The sequence below is a fragment of the Carassius auratus genome, chromosome 23, assembly GCF_003368295.1.
Source record: "Carassius auratus strain Wakin chromosome 23, ASM336829v1, whole genome shotgun sequence".
Taxonomy (NCBI): domain Eukaryota; kingdom Metazoa; phylum Chordata; class Actinopteri; order Cypriniformes; family Cyprinidae; genus Carassius; species Carassius auratus.
Window position 1 is genome coordinate 15,747,145 of NC_039265.1, and position 16,827 is coordinate 15,763,971.

At 39.1% G+C, this 16,827-nt stretch overlaps 1 pseudogene; it reads right to left on the bottom strand.

Annotated features, from left to right (window-relative positions):
- Positions 1–15,669, bottom strand: part of LOC113040886 (plexin-A2 pseudogene) — a 31,303-nt pseudogene extending 15,634 nt beyond the window's left edge.
- Between the last annotated feature and the right edge of the window lie 1,158 nt (positions 15,670–16,827).

Sequence of the window (16,827 nt, forward strand, 5' to 3'; positions counted from 1 at the left end):
ATAGTAATAGAATTATACTACTAAGTAGACCATATGCAACACACACAAATCCTTTGGGACTAGCATTGAGGTGTGAGCCTCAGGGTCATGCTGTTTGTAAGCAGTTCAGGCACCAGTTCTGGACAATCCGTATTGGTCATGGTCTCAAACCTGAATGGCTACAGCCATCTAAAATACTTCATTTGCGCCTCTGACTCTATCCCTCTCAGAGTCGATTCGGAACAGATGAAAGGGTGTTTTTTTTTTTCTCCTCTCAAATGCAACAGACGCTCCTTGGGCATTAAGTTTCATCAAAGACTAATCTGTGTGTGAATGATGATTCAAATTAGCATCTGTTTCAGCTGGGCAAGAGGGAGCGGCTGAACCCAAAGCTATTTGAGGAAATAAGAAAAAAGAGAAAGAGAGAGAGAGAAAGCCAGAAAGAGATGGAAATATAGAAGGATCTGACACTAAATGGGACCAGAAACTTTTGCAAATCTTTAATGATTTATGATGTGCCATCCCTGCCAATCACACCAAGTTCAAACAGAGATACTGCAGAGCGATTTACATAGCTGAAGTTGAAGATGAATCTGAATTACAGGAAAAATAATTTAATGAATGGCGATGAATTCTGGGAAATTTAGTGCTCTTTCAACCTGGTCAATAAAAGCTGTGCACCCATCTGTTCATCCATCCATCTATTCATCCATCTATTTATCTATCTATCTATCTATCTATCTATCTATCTATCTATCTATCTATCTATCTATCTATCTATCTATCTATCTATCTATCTATCTATCTATCTATCTATCTATCCATATTTCTCTACCCATCCACTTATCCATCCATTTCTCTCTGTCTATACATTCATCCGTATATATACCCATACATCCACATACCCATCCATCCATCATCCCTCTCTCTCTTCATCCATCCATCTATATACCCTTACGAAAGGAAAATATATTTAACAATATATTTCTTAAAATATATTGTGATATATTGTAATATATTATTTTCCCTTTTTATTTCTAATATTTTATATATTTGAATACATTTAATAATATATTGATGACACATATATTATATAATATATTGCAAAATATACAAATGATTGCCGCTTTCAATATATTGCAATATATTGGAAAAAAAAATTAATATATATAAGAATATATGCCTAATATATTACATGATATTTTCCAATATACTGCAATATATTTTTGTTTCATAAGGGTATCCATCCATCCATCCATCCATCTCTCTCTCTCTCTCTCTCTCTCTCTCTCTATCTGTTTATACTGTATTTCCATCCATATCTCTCTACACATCCACATCTCCATCCATCTCTTTCTCTCACTCTCTCTATAACCATCCATTCATCCACTATCCATTTCTCTCTGTCTATCCATCTATCCACATATCCAACGATCTATCCATCCTTTCATCTATCTGTAACTTCTTGGCTATGTCGAGCCAATATTCAAATACTGTCTTGATAAACTTTTCTTGTTAAAGGTTAATAGTTACAGCAAATTCTTTGAATGTCACTCATTTAAATTAAACCAAATGAAATTTGCAACTTTAATTTAAATTCAATTCAAATTCAAATTGGAACTTAAGAGGCATTCCAACTCAATTCCAAATAGAATTCTCAATGAAGATTCTGAATGAACTTCTTCCTTGAAAGCTATTCTGTTGCAGGCTATGTGAGTCAGCGGACAGCTAATACATCCAACCAGAATTTAACAAGTCACTTCATGGAGACAAGAGGCTTACAGATTTGTGAGTAATTAGCAAACACAAAAACAGGGCAAGAACTTCACCCATGGAATCTACTGTAGCTTTTGATGTGCAGTAGAGGGTGGAGGTTAAAGGAAAATGATGTTTGAAACTACATCAGGCAAAACAAAACAGGTCAATGTTAGAGCATGAGCAATGCATTCAAAAACCAAGGAAGTGACAGCTAATATCAAGCAACATTAATCAGGGAGGGAGACAAGGAAGTAAAATTGCTGATCATTGCTGTTTTTTACCAGGTGTTGACAGAAATTATTTGCGTTGACAATCGGAAATGACTTTTAGTACAAGAATATACTTGAGTTTCTGACTAGGCATCTCTCCAGAGAAGGTGACTTATCTAGCCTGATCTTAGCATGGCAGCGTGCCAGTCATACTCAGTGATTGGTATGTGAAACAGTAAACCACTTCTTCCGTCCTGTGAGAACGGTCACGCCAATGCCATGCCCTGTCCGTCAAACTTCCCCTGAGCGTAACTAATATAATGCCCATTTCCTTCTTGCTCCCTTCCTCTTCCCATCTGACTCACTTTTGGCAGGAACAATCAGAGAGGTCTTATTCACATTCCTTCTTTCTTGTTTCCCCTTTCAAGCCTTATTTTGTACTGCCAACGGATACTGTCAGTCAAAGAGTCACCACTGACTTGTAAAAAACATAGAAAGTAACCAGATCCCAGCTCCTATAACCATCACTTATTACCTTGTGAAAGGGCTGAGGAATTTGCACAACTTTCACATTTCGTCATTATAAACCTCACCAAGAATTCCCCCGGAGTAACTGGTATTAAGTGACTTACTAAATGAAAGAATAGTGAAGATGGCTCATTCTTGAAGAAGCCAGACCAGAAACCTTATAGTTATCAGTTCTGAGTTCTCATATCCAAAATAATGATATCTGCATGAGTAACACAGATGAGGTGTTGAAACTGAAATGCGATCAGAAAATCCAGAGAAAACTACAATCTGGAATGTTTTACCATTGAATGGCATCATTTTAAAGCAAAACAGTTTATGATTATATGGATAAATATAATTGTAATAAAAGAAATCACCTTGTACTTGCTTAATTTTACTAAACAAATTTAGTTAAAAATAGAATTGAGGTTCAGTAAAACTTTTTACTAAATGGAATTCATGCATGTGATGGCAAAGCTGAACTTTAAAGAGTCATTACTTCAGTCCTAAGTGTCACATGATCCTTCAGAAATCATTCTAATAAAATTATTTTGATGCTCAAACAACATTTCAACATTATTTTTGTTCAATGTAATGTGTCTTTGCCAAATAAAAGTATACAGGTGCATCTCAATAAATTAAAATGTTGTGGAAAAGTTCATTTAAGTAATTCAACTCAAATCGTCACCAGACACTGTTTTTCCTAATGAAAGTTGTTCAGTTGCTTTGACGCAATGTATTTTGTTTGAAAGCGCTATATAAATAAAGGTGACTTGACTTGACTTGACTTGACCTGAACCCCATAAAGAATCTGAGAAAATGAGAAACAAGACACCAAACAATGCAGATGAGCTGAAGGCCACTGTCAAAGAACGAGTTTCACAATTTGAGTTGATTACTGAAAGAAATGAACTTCTCCACAACATTCAAATTTATTGAGATGCAATTGTAAATTGCTTTCAAATTACATATATGCACTATTAACAAATTCATGCAATGCATATAGCAACATACATATTTCTAGCAAATGAAAAACCTTGTAGTATTCAATCCACATAGTTGCTTCACAGTAATATACATCCTACACACAAGATGAGACACAAAGACCTCACAATGAAGCACTGACTCAGAGGAAGATCTCCCACTCCGCACTGAGAAAGTACCCACGAAAGTGCAAAACAAATCAAAACTTTTAGCTGGTGAAAAAAATGTCACTGTTTCACGTAGGTGGACAAGAAAGCATCAGAGAAGGATTTGAATGTGGAGCGATATCTTGAAGACCCGAGGGGGATTGATAGGCTGTGACCCGCAGTATGACGGGCAGTGTACATCACCACCGATCTTACAGTGATATCTACATTCATTTAATTCATCCACTTATCACAGCGTGCAACAGTGATGATGGACACAAACATGATCTGTTATCCCCACTAGATTCTCTTTAAACACTGTTAGAACATGAAGGAGTTTGAGGCCGATAGCCGGTCACGGTATACTGATGAGGTCATCAGACGGAGTTATGCCATATTCTGAGGTGTTTCTGCAAGGATCTTACCTAGGTGAAGATCTTTTATTCTGAGAGAGAGCAAAGCATAGTAGCCCTGTGATTTGAAGCAGACTGACTCGGTGTGGAAAGCCTTAGGCCAGTTGGCTAGACAGAAGCATGAATTCACAAGAACCCAGTGACGGCTGCACACTTGGACACCTTGGGCTTCATTTTACTGATCCAACATCAATGGAAAGACAATCAGAGACCTGCTTTTCATTCTAAGAAGGACAGGTGTGTGCGTCTCTGGTCATTAATGCAGACATGCTGGGCATCTGCCAAAGTCCTGCAAAGATCATTATGTGATGCAACCAGCCAGAAAAAGCTTGACAGCAGAGGGCATGGCTGTATCGACACCGCAGCACCAACATCCACACGCAACTCCACCCAACAACTCGTACGCATGAACACATAAGCTAGCTTGTAGCCACAAACACTTCATTCCTCCACCCCACTGAGCAAACAAAAGAAGGAACAGAGGAACGAAGGAGGGACAGTGTTTAGGAGGGGTGGAAAGCTGTCTGCTACAAGCTGTTAATTGTCAGGTAGAAACGAAATGAGTAAACAAACAAACAATATAAAGCGCATTCATTTTTAATTTGGGCTCTCTAAAACTGTACTGTGGCATGCTTGCTTTCGACAAAATTCTTCAACAAAGCCTTTAATTGACAGATTCGTTCTCTGATGCATAATAATGATAGGCAGAGATAATGAAATATTTATCGCCTCCAGGAACAGCAGCTCTGCCTTTTTCGAGTCTGTTGCATAACTGGAGTATTTCCAAAACAGTTGATGGGGGACCAATGCAATGAGCATATGAGGTGGGTGGTTGAGCTCAGTTCACCTCTGAACCCTTGCCCGTGGCAATGAGTGCCATCTTCAACTCAGCTGAAGGTTAGAAACTTCATCTTGAATGTGTTTGCGAGCAGTTAAGATGCCTCGGGTTACTGCCAAAAACATACTAAACAATTCAACCTAAAAGCCTCTAAAACGCCTGCGGTAATGGGAACGTTTCTGCAAAGTTGTATGTTTTCAGAGTTCATCAGGCTGTTTTATCTGAAACGTTCATGGAAAATATGATTCCTCACTAGATGACCACCAGGGCTGTGCGCCCTGGTGAAAATTTGAACTGAATTTTAATTAACATCAACAAAACACCATGATTCAAATTTGAACGCATAGAAGTAAAATTTCTGGTGCCAATTTTCAGTGCTGTACTTTGACCAGCGGCGTCTACCTATCAGCAAACACCTTAGCAACCCCCTAGCAACCACACAGAACACCCTAGCAACTGTTTGATGCCATGGGAACATCCTAGCAACAATAAAATCAATATGAATGACCCATTATGTGTCATTGGTGTATGCAAAATGACATATTGCAGTAAAAAGAGTATAAGGAAACAGGATAACCAATGAGAAAAAAACAGGACAGGATTTGGTTTTATTTATCAGGAATGGTTTATCTATCTGCATTTTTTTTTTTACAATGAAAGATAGTTAAAAACAGTTTATTACCTTATAAAACTGTAAATGGTTTATCATTGGATAATTGTTAGGGATGCATGATAAATCTCTATATGTGTGTGATTTCCCATGGAACAGCATTTACTACACAAGAGCTGTTCACTGACAAACTGCGCCAAACCACAATCATATTTTCCTATTGTTTTGCGCAGCTTGTCAGCTTGTCTCTGTGTAGTAAATGCTGCTCCATGTAAAATCACGCACGTGTAGAGATTTACCACTGATTACAGAACCGGCATTACTGACAAGATGTGCATTAAATATTGGGTGATATTTATCGTGCATCCCTTAATAATTGTATTATAAAATAAAGTAAAATCTGTGTTTTTGAAGTGCAAACTAAGAATTAACATATAACTTATGGAGAAAAAATGGCAAAAGTACACTGACATAAGATTATATTTTATATGAATACTTTGTTTATTTTCATTTTTATTATCAGTAATAGGTTTGGGCGATGTCTACCAAATTGTCAAATGTGGAAGGTACTGCCGCTCCACAGTATAGAGTCCTTGTGATCACGAATCTCAAAACGTGAAAATGAAAGCAAAATAAGAGCGCGCAAATGAAAGCAGTTTCAATACCGGCTCCCTGATCCCCGCAATTTGTATACAGTCGGCTATACTTACCCAGTGATATAATTGCGAGAAAAAGTATTTAAGAAGGAAATAATCACAATGGCAGCTTAACATCGTGATGTCTGTCAGCCTTCGGTTTTAGGGTTTTGTGTCTTACATTCTGTTCATGTTCATTGCATTATTTAAGGGACTAGAGTACTTGAGTCTCTCTGAGTACTAGCCCTGTCACTTGGTATATAATACAATTATTTAACTTGTTAAGTTGCAAAATATACAGCAACCACCATGTCATCCTGTAATCATTTTTACAGTGATAACTTCAGAGGCAGAGCAAATTTCCTGTGAATAACAAGCACCAATTAGCGGACAATCAGATCAAGAAGGTGTATTAAGAAAGTAAATAGCGTCCATTTTGGTTTATGTCGACTTCAAAGTTGAGGAAAGCCCCAGGAAATGGCCAACAGCTAGATAACCTGTGATCTGTTGAGCTTACACAAGTGCTGATATGAACTGTTCATAAAAGCTGGACTCAGATCAGTGTGAGAGCACCGCGCTGAGTAAACACCCAGCTGACACCATTACATCACAGTGACAGAGTGTCACAGATTCCACGCTTTCACTACTTGTGTGGCAGGCATTAAACAGCATTAACCCATAATCCTAAACTGCTACAGATGCAGACTTGAGCCGCTATTCATTCACAGCAGAGAACCTGCCCAGACCCCCCTTCCATTATCCCTCTCTTCCTCACTCCCCCAATCCCTCCCCAACCCCATCGGCAGGACAGTAGCTTCAGCGCAGTCATATTTAATCAACATCTCGGCGGACAACACAGGGATCTGCCATCCTCTGTTGAGACTCTCTTTGCTGTAACACTTGGGATAATTGTCTTAGATACACTAATTCGACAGTCGCTCCCCTTAAACGCTCAAGAAAAGACGCGTGGCTGACCTACATTGCTGTAGATCTGTGAATTATACATGATATCAACATTTGATTATTTATTTCCTGTAGTGTAATGCAAAAGATGAGTGCTCGTAATCGTGCTGTCTCAAACACAGAAAGCTGAAACATTGGGAAGGTTTGACAAGGCAGGAATCGCACCATGACATCTCTGTTGTACATTAGCAAGCCAAAAAAGATAAGGAAACTGTTAACATGCTACAAGATATTTATGTGCTGTACGACACACAAACAAATGATTTATTTGACAGGAGAGCCGCCAAACTGAGAAAGGAAAACAGTGATTGTTCATTGTTATCATGATTCCGGACCGATTAGTACATGCTCAAACTTCCCCCAAAGGTCAGATCTCTGGTCTAATCAATTGCTTGTGCACCCAGTGACCTTGAAATGACTTGATATTTTCCAGTTTCATCGTGACTATCACCTTTAAAGTACAAGCTATCTAACAAGATAGCTAACTGCTATAAAGAGGTTACCTGTAAGCATCCATCAAATATCCAAAATAAAGATAAAAGGGAACACTAAAATGCTGAGGAACAAATGGAACACTGCCCATAATGGGTGTTCCAATTCTGTGGAAATTCACTGTGCTTTCTGTGTGGGCCTTATCAATGTTTCTTCTCTATGTGAAGTAGACATTTGAAGTAACTAGCAAGAACTCAAGGAACCTTTGAATTCAATGTGGCTGCTACCGAAGCCAAAGATTTGAAACAGAATGCTGAGCATAAGGGAGAACTTCTCAGTCCAGAACACTTTTCCCACTCCGAGTCGCTCCTTCGGTATGACCCTCTGTTCTCGTTCTAAGTATGGATACTTCTTGTTTTCAAAGGAGCGTGTCCAATACTCCTGGCACCAGCCGGGCCTTCTGTGAATGTGCTTGCACAAACCAGTTATGATCATGGGTACACAAAGATGGCATGTGTCATATTTTTTTTACTTTGGAAGTTGAGAGTTTCATCAACTTTCATCATCACTTTCAGTTTGTTTTGCTCTGTGCTGTGGAAAGTGTTTATCTTCTTGAGTTCCCTTCTCTCCTGCCTCACTCTCTCTCTCTCTCTCTCTTTCCGAGGAGCCTTGTTTGCTATCAGGCTCAGGAATGAATTTGGGAGGCTTATCGGTGCTCTTTTCCCAGCTGAGGCGGAGAGGATGTGTTAAGGCGTCTGCCTCCTGACAGGAAAGAGGAGCTATCTCTCCTGATAAGGCCATGGCTGACTTGAGAATTGTAACAAAGCAGACAGCATGGATGCAGGTGGGTACACGTCAGAGTACGTGCATAAGCCCGCAGCCAAAAATCCCAGACAGTTAAAAGGAGGTTAAAAGCAATTATATTCCCACAACAAAGGAATTATTCCCACCAGTGCACCACTGAGAGGCTGGAAAAGGTGTGATTTGAATGCACACTGCTCTTGAATCAAGCAGAAAAAAATGAGAGATTTGGAAAGAAAAGTCAATGCAACACTGAATATGACAACTTCCGAGTAAATGACAAAACCAAGGACTACAGCTTCCAGTCATCAGGGGGCAGTGTGCATATCCACAGCATATGAACCTTGGGTAACCCTTGTCTACCTGCCCGTGACCTTTATTTCTTTCTTCTGAGGGACATTAAAAAATGTCTCAGCATTTTTAGTTGGTTTGGACCCCAATGAAATTCATTTTTTATACAAAAACAGCTCTGCAGGGGAATACAAATTTTAATTTTGGAACTTAAGGAAGAAAGATTTTTGGCTGCACTGCCATTTAAAAATGTAATTTTTATCATATTGTCATTTACCAGACATTAAAAAGGATTCACTGTATGGCAATTACACGGCTAGTGACCATTCCAATAAACAAGACCAGTACTGTAAGCAATTATTCCAATACTGATAGTCATCCATTTACATTTAACAGACGTTGTTATCCAAAATCACTTACAGTGCAATCAGGCTATTTTATTTTTTTTACCAGTATGTGTGTTCCCTGGGAATTGACCCCACAACCTTTTGTGCTGCTAATGCAATGCTTCACCACTGAGCCACAGGAACATGATAGGATGAAGTTATATCTCACATACAAATTACGGACCCAACTTGTGTAGCGCATTTTTTATTTTTTTTGTCTAGCACGTCTGTGGTGGAATCTCAAGTACCGGTTTAGCAAAGACAACATGAGGGGTTGTGGTTAATGGAGGGAAATTATTAGCAGTTTGTGGAAGGCACAAAAGGCTTGCGTAAGCATACCGTGTCTCCTTTCAGACACCGTGTAGAAAATCAGCATTAGCATTTTCAAGGTTTAACATACTGATTTGATGTAACCATACAATCAGCCTACAATTCACTGACAAAACAAACAGAAGCACTACAGTCCTTATATTATTACTGTTATCACTGAAATGGGCGGTCTTCGCATGCTGTGAAATATGGCATGCATGTGGCGGGAAGGATTATATACACAGAAGAATTATAGAGTTTCAGAGTAGTACCACAAAGAGCGAACCTCAAATGTGCAAGGAACCTGTTGTGCATAAGCCGCTAATGTGTTCCACGCAGAAGACAGATTGAGGCTTTGAAACATGGCTGTCCTATAGAAGTGTGTCATGAAGGCAATTCCATTAACATCTTAATAAAAGCAGCCTGGGCCCAAGAGAGCCTGGAGGCTCTGACTAACGCTTTCAGTCAATGGCTTTGGATGAAAAAGTAACAGAGGGCCGCAGAGTGCAGGAACTTTGTGGCAGTATTTTTCAGGGACAGTTACTCTTCCCAAAGGACAGGCCTCTAAGTTTGTATGCTCCCCATCATGGTCAACTTGCTCTATTCCCTTTGCAATTTTCATTTACTGTCCTTCTTCCCATCTGCTGGATTGAAGATCTAAACAAAAGCTTTTGTTTTCCACAAGCTGGCGGCTACAGGGGAAGGAGAAGGGGAGTGCTGGGTTTAATTGGAGAACTCTTGCCTCTTATGACCAGGCACACAGCAACATGTGTCTTGCACTCTCCATCGCTCTCTCTCCCTGTCCACACACACACACAAAGTTTTTTCTCTGCCTTATTTAAGTAGTTTCTTTCTGACCAAAGTCTCAAGAGGCAAAACTCCAACATGAAGACCAGATAAAACTTAGCACATACACGGCCCAAAAATACAAAAAGCCTCAGCCATCCCAAACCAAAGCATCTCACATAATAACAACTTTACATAAAACCACCTTCCCCCCGTTACCCTCAAAAAGTTCTCTCTCTGAACAGCATGCATTTATCGGCCCCCTCATTAAAAGGCAGCTGAGGGTCTGAGTTTGTATTGGAGAGATGGGAGGCAATTGATTTTTGTTTCTGTGTTTTGATTTGCTCATACGAAAGCACTACTTCAGATAGTCGAAAGCAAAAATGGTTTTAACAAGCTACTAGTAGCAATACCAGTGTTTCAGATGATCAAAGTCCAAAAAAAAGACAAACAAACTGATTAAAACAAATGCCTTAAGAACAGTTCACCCAAAAATGAAAATTCTATCATCATTTATTCACCCTCATGTTGTTCCAATTCTGTGGAAAACAAAAGCTGTTATTTCTGAATCATATATCTGTGCTTGTATTGGCCATTAAATGAAAGTTAAGAGTCTCTGTTGTTTTAGTCCTTACAGAAACAATGTAATACAGGTTTGTAATGACTCAAAGATTAATCATTTTGGAGTGAAAATGCCCCTTTTTACAGATTTTTCTGAGAACATGGGTTTCCATTCTTAAAATGTTTTGCATAAAACTGGCAGCATTTTCAGAATCTCCGTCACCTGTGCATGATTGACCCATCCTATTCTCTTTCCCACACTCTGGAGCTGTAAATGCATCAACACCCACAATTCTCTGTGACCAATCTGGACACTGGCACCTTCCAAGCGAGAGTCTGTCCACCAACTGTTCAAGGGTAATTAGCTGCAGCAGAAAACACAGGCCAAATTACAGTGTAGCCGAACGCCAGGTCACCGTATCAACCCCATGTATAATCCACCAATGCTGAAGACAAATCATCTCACCAGATTGTTTACATCCTCATAAAAGATGTACAGAGATAGACTACATATTTGGTAGACCAGTGCACACCATTTTCTACGTACACTGAATCTGCATTCTGTTTCCAAATGTCAATGTCACAGGATAATTGTAATGGGTACTACATCTAGCTTCACTTTGTTCTCTTGGACACATTTACACATACACCTAAAACAGGCTTTAAGCAAGCAAGATGGGTCAAGAGTGATAGCAATCTTTGTTGTGACAGTTGGACAGTACAGAGCCGTAGATAAACAGCCGAGCGGCAATGCTACAAAAGAGAATGCAAGATCAATGAGTGAAAGCAAACAAACGTTTGGATACACACGCTAATACATGAATCTAGCATAGAGGAAGCAGATGAACTCTCTAGACAAGAGCCCATCCTGCAGGGCATAAGCGTGTGAGAGTCTGTCTGTGTGCATGAGCGGTGGGGGGACGTTGGAATGCCTTGCATTGCAAACACAGCCCTCTGAATGCATTTGTACTGTTCACTCATTAAGAAATAGGTCAAGGATTCCGCCTGCATGCACCGCGACTTGTCAAAATCTCTTAAGCTAAACGGGGCAAGCCGTATGCCACCATTGGAGAAGAAAAGAGGGGGTTCTCTCGAGGTGTAGTGCACGCTGGTGACACAGCATGCAACTAAAACGAGCATAGGCTTATGTATGACACACCAACCTCAAATGCCCCTCTGCCTCTGGTTAAACCACTTTGGAATCCTGGGCAGGTTCAGATATTGTGGTTTGTTGCTACAATGTAGTCATCAATAGGTGGCACTACTGAGCTACATGGTCCTACTCAAAGGTTGCTTGGGGGGCGGGGGGAGGGGGGGTTGGGTTTGTTTGCGACTATCCATCAAGCACTCATCCCAACGTTCACTCAAAGCCAGAGACAGAGTAGGAGCTCTTCTGAAAACACTAGATGCCTGGTGGACAATGGGAGAGATGAGTGATGAGATAGCACATACTTTAGGATCTTTACATTGCCGTTTTTACAGCTGCAGAGTCTCCTCTGAATGGACTGATAAGGTAATCTTACTGACCTCAAAATCCGAGCCAAGAAGATACAAGCATGTATCCAAATCGGCCCCCAAACTAACCCACTCGAGCATAGCATTTAACTGGGACAAGGAGGATAAGCACTCAGCATGGGTCTCTTGTGGCCACAACATTCAGATTCGACCCACAGCTTTCCCTCAAACGTATACATCTCTCTGAGAGCCAATGGCTATAGAGAGAGGAACAAACCCCCTTTAAGCACATAATACCCTCCAATTATCCTTCAGGAAACGTTTAATGCACCTGACTGACATAATCAAATCAATAGTATGCGACCCTACATAAGAATGCTAGAGGCTTTTTGACAATCAGGATGAACATGCACATCCAATTTAGGATGTTCACGCTGTGAGCAAGGGAAAAGACGGCCCTATATTCACTTTATGACTCCGATCAAACCACATGGAACCAGCGAGGTAAGAAAAAATGAGGTAGCAGGTAAAGTTGATGGGTGTGCATGCAGTGGAGACTTGTCCTCTCGGCTTTGTGTAGTTAACCTTATTGATTAAAGAGCCTGTGATCTAGAGATGCTCTACAGCTTTCTCTGTCTCTCAGCACCTCAAAGAGAACAAACTACAAAGTCACATAGTGAGCAGAATGCAGCATACAAAATGTAATCATACTCTGCCATGCATAGGGGAGACAAACCTACATAAGTGACATTTAATGCTTTGAGATGAGCAATGTTTAAACCATTAGCGTACGGGACGCTATGCCGAGGGCCCTTAATGGCAATTATAGAAAGGTTAAATATGCCAATAAAAACATTTTAAATCTGCATAGAGTCAGCACAAATGACACTGGAATCATATCACAGGAAAAATGTATCAAAACATTGCATAACGGACTAAATACACAATGCATGCTGATTAACATGAAGGAGCAGCACTGTCTTTTCGAAAAAATGACTAAATTGGCAGAAGTAACATAACTTGTGCGAGACCAAGGCTTGAGGAAAGCCACTTAAATGTGAAATATAAAGTGAGATATAATGACTTTATGGGATTACAACTACATTGGCCAATCAGGGAGCCAAATATGCAGTCCTACTGAAATTTTTACAAAATATATATATATATATATATATATATATATATATATATATATATATATATATATATATATATATATATATTTATTTTTTACTAACTTAAAAGCATAACCATAGAAAATGAATATTTATCAAAAATACTCTTTATCATGACAACTTTTCAGGACAAACAGACAAAAGTGTTGAAATGTAAAAGGTTAACCGGCAAGGTTTGTTTTATTTTATTTTTTGCAGATTTTTTGCCTTATATTTTAGTATAGTTATCCAATAGTCAGCTATGTAAAATATATTTTAAACAAAACTCTTGATAATGCCCGTTCTTATGTTTAGTCGACGTACCGTCCGATACTGATCTTAAAGGAATGCGCTCGAGCAGCCTACTGTTGCTATGGTTACATCCTCTGGCGAACGCAATTTCTGTGAGAGTCTATTTAACGCACTGACGAACTTGTAACCTAACTTTTGGGGTTAGTAAAAGGTTACTTTGCAAACGCAGTCGAAACACTGAAAAAATACAACTTTTAAGACCTTCCTCTAAACTTCATTAAATTTCGTTGTTGTCTACTAGCAGCGCGCTCTTTCAGCTCGTGAATGAACCGTTTTCACCCTGCCGCCACGGCACGCCGTCTCAGGTCAAACCGCTGTTTCGCTTCAAGACGGAGATAAAAACGATGGTGTGAAGAGGTCACGCTCGAGATGAATTCACCTCATCTTCCCCACTGAAAGCGCCGTTTGATTGTGTTAGTCAGACCGATTAATATCATCCCTGTCCTTCATAGCAGATGCCAGTGATTCTCATGCAAATGCAGTCCGATTTTCTACTTACAGATACATTTATTTTCTTTAGAGACGATGTCAGAGTGTGTGAGGGGAAATTAAGATTTGTGAGTGCATCTGCTTTCCCAGTCCAGATGAACGGAGCCGAGTTTGAGGTAAAAGAGATGAATTATGACCACTCGGCTACAAGCAGTTTCACATTCTGAACGTGTATCAATTTCTTTGACAGTCCCAGAAAACTGAATATATGACGGGTTTCGTCCACTGAAGTCAGAGTCTATTAAAACGGACAGCGAGGAAGATTCAGTAGACGAGAATTGAAGATAAGATCGCAAAGAGAGCGCGCAAAGTGAGGAGCATGAAGCATTAACTTTAAATTAGCGTAAATTAAATCTACGAAATAAGGTTAATGGGTTATGAACGCGCGTATACAAGAGGAAGATTCAAGACCAGCATTGTTATTTGCATGTTTTCTTGCTTACACAAGAGTAATTTACAAACATTTTAAATTCATTTCCTATTCTGGTCTCTTGTGTGGGGAAAATAAGGAACGCAAAATCAAAATTTTGGTCAAAATAAAATAGATGCCCAATCATTAGGCTATCACTTACAGCTTGCCTATTAAATAAAAAAAAGTTGAAACTGACACTGGGGATCAGCTTATCCGGTTTCTAAAGTGAATACGATATTTGGATGGTCAGCATCATCAACAGCAAATATTTCTACATTAAACAAAACCACCTATTTAAATCCCTTTATCCTAATTAAACTGCTCATAAAGCGCAACTTCTTCGCGATTCATTAGCAATTTCATCCCGATAACATGAATGGGCTGATTTCTCAACGCTTTGCTCTAGCACACCGCACGGAACACATTAGTATTCGTGGCCACATCTCGCGCGTAAAAGCATCTCAGGGCTGAAATGAATTCATGAAGCACGTTTGTCCACTCACCTACAATCCAGAAGAGAGCTGAGGATGGTATCTAATGTTCAGTTTAAAGATGCCTCTGCGTTCAGCTCAGTTTTGACAGATAGATCCACATCCGACTGAACGCCGAAGCCTCAAAGGTAGCACCTTCAAAAAAAAAAAAAAAAAAAAAACAATTCCTCGAAGATTTCTTGTATGCAAGAAAACGATGAATGAACGGTCGCCGAGCGGCTTCAGGTAACTGATCTATGCAGCAAAATTCAACGCGTCGTCTGTCGATGCCGGATGATGGTCATTCACAAGCGCATATGCCAAGTGCACGGCACATTCCCCCAGTCTTTTGACACTGACAGCGGCTTGACATCACGCCTTTTCATCAGCAGTTCTCCGTTAGACCGTCATGCACGCGCTCATTGCTGTTCTGTGAAGGTTTTACGCGAGACTGGCACAGGCATCGAAGCCCAGCAGCGTTACAGTAGCAGCGCGTTTAAACCCAGCCCCCTGTGCTAGCACTCACTTACTGCCGGCTCTATTTGCATGTCGCATGTTTTAACTATTTCATGCACTCAACGATGGTCATTTAACAAACGCACAACTTAGGTGGTTAGAATGTACATTTGAACATTTAGGTTTTGAATAATTAAATACCATTGTAACTGTGCTCCCTGAATAGTGCAATAATACATGTCTCAAGAGTCTGTGTAGACGATATCTGGAACTACAATCTTTTTAATCTAATCTTTAATCTATCTAGCCGCAACTGCACTAATGAGATTCATTATTTAATCAAAATAGTTGTTCATGATAAACATTCGCGCTTGTGTGCAATCACATTTGGTAGCTACTGTAAAAATAGTGCAAATTTCAAAGAAGGATTCTGTGGCTCAATTTCTTAAAAATGTCATACAGATATTTTCCTAATAAAGCATTAAAGTATGTTCAAAAACAGCATGAATACAAATCTCAGAATTACGTGTTTGAACGTAATGAATTTATGCAAATAAATAGTTTTTTTTTTTTTTTTTTTTTACAAAATGTAAAATCCATATACCGTTTTACATCTGCAAGTGTGAGGGAAGTGCTAGTCCAGTAGTAATTTTGCTAGACAGTGCCATCTTTGGACAGAAGTATGCAATTACCTCATCTAAACCTAATCAACAGAGACATTGTAGCCTTTCGAATAGGGTATAATTTCATTTTATTGGAACAATTATGTGTCCATAGAATATTAGTACCTTTCAAAGCAATGAAGAAAAATGTGCTGAGTATTAAATAAACAAATGTTTAAAAATGTAAGATTTCACAATATTGTATTGCTTATTAAAATGACACATAAATGTATTAAATATCTTAATGAATTTTAAAGTAAACAGTCAGAATTTGCATTTTTCTTCTTTCTAAAACGTAAAAAAAAAAACTAGTGATACTGTTAGCTAGGTACAGTAATAATCTTTAGTATGGCCTTTTGCTGTTTTGCAGAAAAATTTTGCCATTCTGAATTTTACATGGATGTTTGTTTAATCACAATGATCGTGCGTGTCCTTCATTTTGAGGATTATTTATGTTAAAAGAAAGTCTTTTCAACAGAATGCTATAATTAAAAATATATTTCTATGTAAAAGAACTACATAGTTACAAATCACTGTTAGCTATTCCTGTCTGTGCTGATGCTCATTTCAGATACAGTGTGAATGAGGAGAATGTTTCATTCCATGAGCCAAATTTTGATTCATAATGATCAGTGCTGGTGCTTTCCATAAAGAAACCTCCCTCTATACATAATCACAAGAGTTGTCCTTCAGCATTACCTTACAGAGGAATTTAAAGCTGAAACTTGTGTTTCATCGAATATGAAATATTTTCCAGCATCACAGAGCCATATAAACCCGACAAATGATATTAGGCTGCCATAGAG